At 36.7% G+C, this 10759-nt stretch overlaps 1 pseudogene; it reads right to left on the bottom strand.

Annotated features, from left to right (window-relative positions):
• Positions 1–6316: 6316 nt before the first annotated feature.
• LOC132272198 (small nucleolar RNA R71) lies at positions 6317–6414 on the bottom strand (annotated as a pseudogene).
• Between the last annotated feature and the right edge of the window lie 4345 nt (positions 6415–10759).

Genomic DNA, 10759 nt, shown 5'->3' with positions numbered 1-10759 from the left:
CCAAGGGATTTAGGGTGCACTAGTAGTGGAAACAAGGCTTAGAGTTAATAGGTTGAGTGATCAAAGGTAGGTTGTTTGGTTGATTAAACAACAATTAAAACTAAACAAGATCAATGTCAAGTAAGTAATTAAAGGATAGAGAAAGCAAGAGAGAGAGGTCTTGGGATTTAGAGATCACCACTAAGCATCACTTTTCTCTATACTCAATTCACAATTAATGAGGGGAAGGCATATGTTGCAACAAAAGTGAATGTGTGTGGTTGTTTCAACAAACATGGATGACCAATTAAGTGTATATTGTCTAGACAACACAATGAATAGCACAATATATCAAAGTAAGCCATTAATCCTTCCTTAAACTCACAATCCAAACACATCACAAAATTAGATAAATATACAACTTGCATTCATAAGTATAGAACATCAAACAACAAGCATGGATTGTCCTCCTATTTAACAACTAAGGTAACTATACTACATCTAGGCTAATGACATGAAAATTGAACTAATTAGACTAAGGGAGAGGCACAATCCATCAAGAAATAAGTATGAACCATCAAATAAATCATAAGAGCATTATATTAAGCACTATGTCTTGACAATCTCTAGATCTATAGCATTCATACACATAGACATGCATCAACAACACAAGAAATAGAGATAAACACATGAACATCTATTCTAGCATACATAAACATATGAATAGAATGAAATGGTCACTTGGAAGAATTAAACCACATAAATCATTGAATAAACAAGATCTATGTATATAAATATGTCAAAACATGTATTACAACATAAATCCCCTCAAAAATACATGAATCAAGATAAAGAAAACATGCTTAGGGCTAACTTTAGCCCCAAGAAGATGTCTAGCCACTCATGAATGGTGTCCTACAACCCTCAAGGGCTATCTCCATAGTATAAATGCTCCTCTTCTTGAAGTAGATGGAAAACCTCTCAAGAATGTCTCTAGCCTCCTCTCCAAGAATATGTTATACAATATGTAAGTTATGTCAAGTATGCTCTCAAGAATGGTTCATATTCCTTATATAGGTAGGTTAAAATGTCACACCCAATAGTCTGGGCTCGCATATCAATCTTCCTCCAATGATTGCACCATGAGCCAACCTTTAATGAGCTGGATTTTGTCTTTTTTCGGGCTTGAGGAAGTTCGATCGATCAAACTTGTGGTGAGATCGATCGAATATGGCTGAGATCTATCAAACTTTGGCTGGATTGATCCTCCTATGGTGGCGCCTTTTTGGATAAAAATAGATCTGGGATATTTTGGGGAAAGAGACCAAAGTGGTAGGTGAGGTGGTACAACAGGATAAGATGGAATCTTGTCGATCGATCTGAGAATTGTGGGATCGATCGAACTTTGTGGAATCTTTGGATAAGGATAAAAGAGCTTGGATCCATCTTGAAATGTTTAGATCGATTAACTTTTGATCGATCGAAATATACTTGTGATCGATTGAATCTACTGAATTCCATACTTTGCTTCAATCTGCTTCCACTTTGTTCCTCTCTTCCATCCAGCTTGAGTTAGCTTCTTTTAAGCTCTTATTTGGCTGAATTAGCTTATTTTGGGGATAAGCACCTAAAAAGGACAATAACACAAAATTAGTCTAAAACGAGAAAGTAAGATAGATAAAGGTCCTAGAATACCTAAGCTTAAGGGGTTTAAATGCTCACTTTTCAACGCTCATCACACTCCGCACGCTGAAGATTCAACATCCATCATATCATATTAGTTGTGGACTTAGAGCATGTATTATATAGGTTTCCAAATTTGGTTGTGCATGGTAGATAGTTGATTATCTTGTATATACATGCTGATATATACGTTATTGCACAACTTGTTGATTTTGGAAACTTGGGGATGTCGTTGTTTAGCTACAGCTAGGACGTGGTTCTAGTACGGGGGTTAGTCTCTCTATATAGTCTAGTGCGCACATAGGGAGGTTACCCATGGGCTAGTAACCCTAAAGTAACCACATTGTCGGTTTGATCCGGTGTGACGTCCAAGTATCGACTTTATTTGATTTCGCATTTCATTTCAAGTTGATAACTAGATGATGTTGTGACTTGTTGTTTCTTTGTTGATTTCCCATTTTAAGTTGCAAGATGTTAACTTAGAGAAATCATGCTTTACGCGTTGTATTAAAAGTTCTAATGTTGGTTATATGGCATTGAAATTGTAATTTGTGTTTTAATGTTCTAATGTAGTTTAGGATTGATCCTATAGATTCAATTGGAACATAGATATTATGCCCCATTCGTGATTTCAAGTATACTCCTTGTCATGTTAATTGCATCGATAATGTAATTCTTGTTAACATATGTCTGAGCATACTTATTGTCATGTTATATGGAATGTTCCATCCTTGTATACTTGCATAGATATTATGCCTTATTCTTGATTCCGTGTATAATTTTTATCGTGTTCTTTGGATTATCCCAAACTTTACTTGTTTCATATGTGTATATGTATCATGATTCTTATTGCTTATGCTCCATGATAGCCTGGGATGTTCCCTGAGTCTCACTTAGACATAGACGTTAGGTGGCATGAGCCCCTTTGACATGTTTCACCTTAAGGTGATAAATTTGTAAAATGCTAGGTCGATGCATGCTCATCTCCTACGAGTAACTTTATGTTACTCACCCCTACGATACTGGGGCATATTTCAGGTACAAAGACTTGGTTCGTGACGCCTAGTATTCCTTGGATGTCGTGTAGCTTTCAAGTTTCCATTTCATGCAAATGTTAGCATGAAATGTCATTTTGTAGACTTATATGTCAAAATATGTATATTTGATTCCATGTATGTAATATGTACTTAAGTACACTCCCTTCAATGTATTTGATATGTATGAGATGAGGCCGGAGGCCAATGACCATTATATTGTATTCTATGTGCTTTTTAACTTCATGAAATATTGTGAAAATCTTGAAAAATCGCAAGTCATTGTTTCACCATGGTTGTATCGGGTGTGAGAATTCCATTCTCATTCTTTCATAGGGTCTTATAAATCATGTTTGAACTGTGGCCAAGGGCCAAACGATCATTTGATCCCATTTTGTATTTTTGGATTTCGAGTTTTCATTCCAAGTTCCATTTTTGCCTTTTTGCCCGTTGGGGGGTCGAATTTTGCATTGGTAGTATTTTAAAGTCGTGGACCATTGTAGCACGTCCAAATAGGTAAGTTACGTTTGCGTGCATGGTCGTTTCCAGGCAAAACCTCATCCTTGGTGATTTGAGCCTCTTGTGAATTCATTTCGTACTTTTTTTGCATATTCCGATCTAGGGCATTATAGACTTTTCACTGTGGTTTTATTTTCTTCTTTCAATATGGTTAAATAAAAAACATGATTTTAGGGGGGGTTTCTTTTCCGTGTTTTTTCAGAAAATGTCGTCTTGATATCAGAAATCGCTTACGAAGTTTAGCTCTCAGTTTTTCAATTTAGCAGCTTTTTGGACCTCCATGACCAGATTTCATGGAGGGGCATTTCGGGCATTCTACATTGCGTTTTTTTTTTTTTTAATTCTCTCGTGAGTCATGTAGAAAACTCAATTTTGAGGGGGGTTTTTTCTTTGTATTTTTGCAAAAAAATTCATCTAGGCCTCCAAATTCAGCCTCTGTTCTGTTTTTTTTTTTGAAAAAACAAACACATAGTAGCTTTTGGGCTACTGGCAGCCGTGTGTGCCCCCAGCGCGCGCGCGGCGTGCATGGGTGTGAGCATGGGCCTGCATGGGGGCCATCATGGCCCCCTCGTTGGGCCGCCACAATGTCAATTCTTCTTTTGGACTTTTTTCCTTCGTCCGGACTCCGATTCAAGTGAATTTTTTTTTTGAACTTGACTAATTTTTCGCTATCTTTCCAACGGTGTGCTCGGTTGCACCCGGATCTTCCTGAATAATTACCAGTTTATCCTTTTAGTCTTAAGTGCTCGTTTTTCTTTGTCAGGCCGTTTCTCCTTCGTTCGGACTCCGAATCATGCGATTCTTGAGTCCATCCTGACTATTTTTTTGTTGTCTTTCCAGCGGTGTCCTCGGTGGCACCCGAATCCACATTTTTCAAAAATGACTATTTTATCCCTGGGGGCTTATTTGTCATATTTTTAATCTTTAGCTCCCGCATCAGTTCTCATTGAGTTTCACAACCTCATGGAAGGTCACTTTGACTTCTTAGAGTCTTGTTTTCTGTTTTTGCTTCCGCATTTCGGATCCGTTATTGAATCATCCTTACGGTTCATCATAGGACAAGCTGGCCTAAAAACCAGGGTAGTCACAATTTATGTATGTCTATGTGTATAGATGAAGTTAATCTAGTGATGATTAAAACATAGTGCTTAATTGAACACTCTTGTAATTTATTTGATGGTTCACACTTGTTTCTTAATAGATTGTGCCACACCTTTAGTTTGCTTAGTTTAGTTTCCATATCTTTAGTGTAGATGTAGTGTAGTTGTTTTAGATTCATAGATAGGTGGACAATCTATTCTTGTTCCTTGGTGTTCCATACTTATGAATGAAAGGTTGTATGTTTCTAGATAGTTGTGTGTGCATAAATTGTGGTTTCACTGAATGGATTTTTGTCTCATTTGATAGGTTGTGCTTTCCATTTGAATTGGCTAGACAATCTATACTTATTTGCCATCCATGCTTAGTTTCAATTAATGTCACACACATACACAAGTTACAATTTAATTTCCTTATTAATATACAATTGCTAGTGTCTAGTGAAGTCAACCTTAGTGGTGAGCTTTAGTACCCCAAGTCATCTCCTCTGTATCTTTTCCCTATCTTCTAAAATTATTGTATTTTGCTTGCTTTAATTAGTTTGCATTGTAGTTTAATTAACCAAACAAATCTCATTTTGATCACTCGACCTACTAACCCTACCCTGTTTCCATTCCAATCACGCCCACAATCCTTTGGGATGATCCCTACTTACCCTAGCTATATTTTTAGTTAGAGGTAATAGTGGCTTTTATAAATTTAAAACTTGTCCACATTGCACATTCACATTTTTAGCACATTTTTAGGCTTTGGTCCACTATGACACACCAAGTTTTTGGCACCGTTACCGAGGATTAAGTTGGCAACGCCGTGATTTGGAAACAAATAGGAATTAGTACTCTTTTGATCATGTTTTTACTTTATTTTATCTTTAGTTACTTATTGTGTTTGCTCTTGATTGGCTAGGTGCATTAAGCAAGGAAATTAAGGAAAGGAGAATTGAAAAGTAAGGAGCTAAGCTAAGCATAAAAGGGCTAAAATCTAAAAATTTGCAAAGCGTAGCAAGGCTTGAAAATTGAAAAATGAATTGAAGTTGCTTAAGGGCCCTTTGTGAGATTTTTTAAACTCAATGTCTAGTTAAATCGTCGGCCCGCGTGGAGGCGTGTTTTTACTTTCCCAGATAGATCGTGAGCCCGTGTGGAGGCAATTTAATTTTCTTTGCATATAACAGTTCAAAGCATAGGGTATAGGATCATTGTATGTGGATGTTTATTGATTGATTTGTTGTGGGGGCAAAGTGATTGTTACTTGATTAATTACTTGTTATTTGTTTTGCTAGTGCATGCATGGTCGTAGGTCATTAAATCATACTCTTTTCCCTCTTGATTTTCATCTTGAATCGGTTGTTCGTAATCCTAGGGGAAGAGGTAGTTCTCATCACTCCATTTCATCAATGAAGGAACAACATGACGACCATGTGGAGGACCTTGGTCACATACACCAATAAAGCATCCTCCACCCTAATGTGCATCATGAAAATATCCAAGTATCATTAGGCATGCCTAGACCATTCATTCCACCATAACAATAAGGCCAAGTTCCATTGGGAATGCCTCAGCTAATTTTTGCTCCACAACCTCCCATAATTCAAGGCAATCATGGTGCTTATGTAGCACAGCAAGTTATGAATCCTCCCATTGCTTTGCGTGACCACTATGTGCCTAATGAATATAATGCACCCACTTGCATTTAATTGCCCCTATTTAGAGCACATCACTATGAGATTAAACCACAAACTATTCAAATGCTTCCCAACTATCATAGACTTCCAAGTGAAGAACCCGATAAGCATTTGGATGAGTTTCTTGAAGTGTGTTCCACTGTGAAATACACAGACATGCCAGAAGAAGTTTTAAGACTCAAACTTTTTTCCTTTTACCCTTAAAGACAAGGCAAAATATTGGTTTAACAATCTTAGGCCTTTTTCAATTTCTTCTTGGGCAGAAATGCAACACGAGTTGTTGAAGAAGTACTATCCAGTTTCAAAGACCAATGCCATGAGAACTTCCATTCATGAATTTTCTCAAGGGGATGGGGAAATGTTTCATGAGGCATGGGAAAGGTTTAATGACTTGCTTAGGAAGTGCCCACATCATGACATAACTTAATGACAATTAGTTCAATATTTCTTTGAAAGTTTACTGGATAATCACAAGGGTATGATTGATGCATCTATGAGTGGTTCTTATTTTGACAAGTATGAAAATGACGTTTGGCAATTGTATGAAAGTATGAGTGAAAATTCCATGTATAGATCTTTGTCGTCTAAAAATGGTAGAAATCCAGGTGGAAGGAAGAATGTTGGCTTATATCAAGTTGACAATTCCAATGACATAGCCGCCGAAATGAAATTTTTGTCGCAAAGGTTTGATCAATTTTTGATCAACCAAAATTCGGCGAATTAAATGTCTTCCTCCCCTAACCATTCTCATCGTGCATCTAATGAATCATGCATGACTTGTTTAAGTGTTTTACATTCTACTTCCAATTGTCCCCATGGACATGTGCAAAGTGAAAACCATGAGCAAGTCAATGCTACATTTGTTAACCAAGGGAATAATTATTATGGCACTCATTACAATTCGAGTTGGAGGAACCATCCAAACTTCTCTTGGAAAAGCCAAGGGAAAGGCTCAAACCCTCCCCAAGGTGGTTTTCAAGGAAAGTATGTTCCGCCACCAATACAAGGCCAAGGTTCCCAAGGTTTTAGATCATTTGAATCACGTGGCAATCAATTCTCAAATTCTCATTTTCCTAATCAATCATCTTATTCTCAAGGAAACTCAAGGAGTCCCGCTTTTGAGGAGAAAGTGTTGACCGTTCTAGGCACTCTAGAAGCGAACACTCAATTACTTCATTCTCATTCTCAATCTATTGCTAAGCTAGAAACCCAAGTCGGGTAATTAGCTAGTACTTTGAATGCTAGAGAGAAAGGGAGGATGCCTTTGAATGCACCACCAAAGCAACAATGTGTTGTGGAAACTCATTCCTCATCGGAAGGTCACACAATTGAGTATGTTAATGCGGTGACAACTTTGAGAAGTGGGAAGATTATTGACAACCAAGTAGGTATTTCCAATGAAGAGAGTGAACTGGTGCAACCAAAAGTTGAAACCCGTCCCGTTTCATATTTTATTCCTCCTTCACTGCATGTGCATGATCATCTTATTGAGAAAATTATGAAAAATGATTTGGAAAATGACTTAAAGCATGATTTGAAAAATGATTCTAAAAATTCTTGTATTGAAAATGCTTTGAAGAAAGATTTTGAAATTTTTTTTGATCCAAGAGCTCCATTTTCGGATGCCTTAAAAGGATCCATTTCGTTTGAAAAGGAAAAGACCAAGACCAATGAAACCATTGAAATGTTTGGCAAATAATGATCAATCTTTCACTTTTGGATGCAATCAAACAAATTTCGGCTTATGCCAAAATTTTTAAAGATCTTTGCACCCAAAAGAGGAAGAACAAGAGCCAAGCACCAAAGAAAGTGGTTTTGACTGAGCAAGTGAGCTCCCTTTGCAACATAACACTCTTCCAAAATTTAAGGACCCCAGTTCACATACTATTTCTTGCATTATTGGTGACCATGTCATTAATTGGACGCTTCTTAATTTAGGAGCTAGTGTTAACCTTCATCCATATTCGGTATATGTTAAATTGGGCTTAGGAGACTTAAAACCGACGTCGGTAGATTTGCAACTTGTTGACCGATCCATCAAAAAGCCCCGGGGTATCATTGAGGATGTATTGATTAAGATTGATAAGTTCTTTTTCCCCTTTAATTTCGTTGTCATAGACACGAAACCGGTTCTGAACCCCAAGAGACAAATTCCCGTTATCCTTGCCGTCCTTTCTTCGCAACCGCAAATGCCAACATCAATTGTAGGATGGGAATAATGAAAATCTCATTTGGGCATATGAAGGTGAAGTTAAATATCTTTAATCCAACCCTGAATTCAATGGACAAACATGAAGAAGTGTGTGTTGTGGAAGAGTGTTTAAACCATGAACTTGAAAAACATGAGTTTTTCCTTGAAAATGGAATTTTTAAAAGTCCACCCTCCAAAGAGAGTTCAAAGAATGTTGTTTTAAAACCCAGTGTTCTAAGGGCATAAAAGCCCAAGAGTTATTTTGACTAAGGACAGTCAATCTCTTTTGAGCCAAATCCAACGAGTTCTTTAGAGAACCATTCATTGGGTGGGGTTCAAAGTGCTTTTTACCCTGTCAAGGAGAGGATGCATAACAAGATATTTGATCCAGGCTAAAAGAGCCCAACGTCTTGCTAGAGATATTAAAGACTAGTGCTTCGTAGGGTTTATAACCCTATTCCTCCCTCATTTCTATTTTACCTTTCATTTCTTGTGTCGTCTAGATATATTCTGGGTTTATACCTATTGCTAAGAACTGTGATTGAGAATGCATCCACTTTCATTATGAAAATAGGCATTTTGTGCCTGTTTGATCGTCTTAAAAGAGGTTCGATCGATCGAACATCCATCCCTGCATCCAATCATCTCTCAATTCCATCGAGCGAGAATTCCCTGCATATTTCAGCTCTCTGTGTATCGAGCGAACTTCAATTTAGATCGATCTGAGTGTTCCAAGATCGATCAAGATTTTCCTCAAATCGATCTTCATTCTATACTTAGAAATTTTTTTGAAACCTATGAAAAAGGCCTCTCTGTGCATCGTTCGAACTTTTCTGCAGGTTTTCACCTGTTGGATCGATCGAAGTATCTTCCAGATTGATCTTGGATTGATCGATCTATGTTCCTTTGTTGACTTTGACTTTAACTGCCCTTTGAATTTTGAATTTATATTACAAAAATACAAAAAAAAAAATATATATATATTTTGAATTTTTATTTTATTCTCAAAAATTCCAAAAATATTTTTTAGTTTTAAGAAATTTTTCAAAATCCAAAAAATATATTTTTCCTTTATTTTATTGTATTGTATTTTTATTTTAAAAATATTTTCAAAAATTCCAAAAAGATTTTTTTTATTTTATTTGATTTTTAATTTTATTTTTCAAAAATCCAAAAACATTTTATTTTTATTTTTTTCTTTTAATCCAAAAATAATTTTAATTTTAATTTTAATTCTCAAAAGTTCAAATTTTTTTTTTTTTAAAAAATACTATGTCGTTTTGAAGCTTAGATTGATCAGTGTTCCTTCAAAATCGATCTATGTTCGATCGATCTGAGATATTTCCAGATCAATCGAACATGTCGGAAACAGTTTTTAAAAATAGAACCCTAGGGTCATTTTGATCAATTTGACCATCGATCTCAAACCCTAGCTCTTTCCCGCCACTGTTCACTTTCTTCCCAACCTCCGGCGAATCTCCGGCGACCTTCTTCGAAGCTTCAAACCTCTTCTTCACTTTAGATCTCATCTCTCCTTTATCTCCACTTCTCTCATCCGATTTGGTAAGTTTAAGTTTAATTTTTAGATTTTGAGCTTTAATCTTAAGTGATGATCATGTTCCATGTTAGAACTAAGATTCAATGATTGATTTCTTGCTATATATGAAGTTTCAAGGTGTATGTATATATATGTGTATATTTGTATATATATTTTTATATATTTTGATTCTGAATTCTATTTTGGGGGTCACGTGCCAAGATAAGTGACCATTATTGAGTTGTTGATGTGTGGGAGGGCCCACGAGCTTGCTTGGGTACCCCCCGTGTCGTCCACGTCACAGATCTGTGACTTTTTGTATTTTTGCAGAGTTCGATCGATCTTAGTAATTCTGAGATCGATTTGAGAAAGATCGATCTCACTCAAGTCCTGATCGATCCAACTTGGATCGATCTCATCTTTTCATGATAAATCGAATATCACATATTTACATTTACACTTCGCACACCATCCATAGTGTTCATGCTAGTTTATTTATACCCAATGCCTGTGTTTTCTACATTGGATGCATTCCATACTTGTAATGTTTAGCATGTTTCACTTATTCATTGTCTATACCTGGCTGCATCATCACTTGCATAGATTCATGTCGATTAATTTAAGTTGTCTATTTTACTTGACATACATGTTTCTATATATTGTGCGTAAATTTTTTATTATCTGCTACTGACTTATTCTTCAAGTGTTTCTTTTCTGTTTTGCAGGCCATGGCACGAGTTAAGACAGTTGCCTATCGATAGTATGAGCGGAGAGTACGACAGAGAGTAGAGGAGCCCACAGAGCCTTCTCATGCTCAGGATCCAGTTCCAGAGCAGCCTAAGCAGTTAGAAGAGTATGAGGAGCCAGCTCTAGCTCAGTCCTCATCAGCTGGCACCAGACTATAGTCTTCTGCTTCCGCATCTTCTTCTGCTAAGGATGAACATATACCTTCTCCTTCTCTACCACCAGCATAGCCAGGCCAGGTCTGCGATAGATCTATTTAGAAGTTCTCATGCCTTTCAGTGGTGCATGAGTCA

The sequence above is a fragment of the Cornus florida genome, unplaced genomic scaffold (genome assembly GCF_030987335.1).
Source record: "Cornus florida cultivar Cherokee Brave unplaced genomic scaffold, ASM3098733v1 CherokeeBrave_3.0.0_Hap2_Chr08, whole genome shotgun sequence".
In the NCBI taxonomy this organism is placed as follows: domain Eukaryota; kingdom Viridiplantae; phylum Streptophyta; class Magnoliopsida; order Cornales; family Cornaceae; genus Cornus; species Cornus florida.
This window is presented reverse-complemented; position numbering and strand designations above follow the sequence as displayed.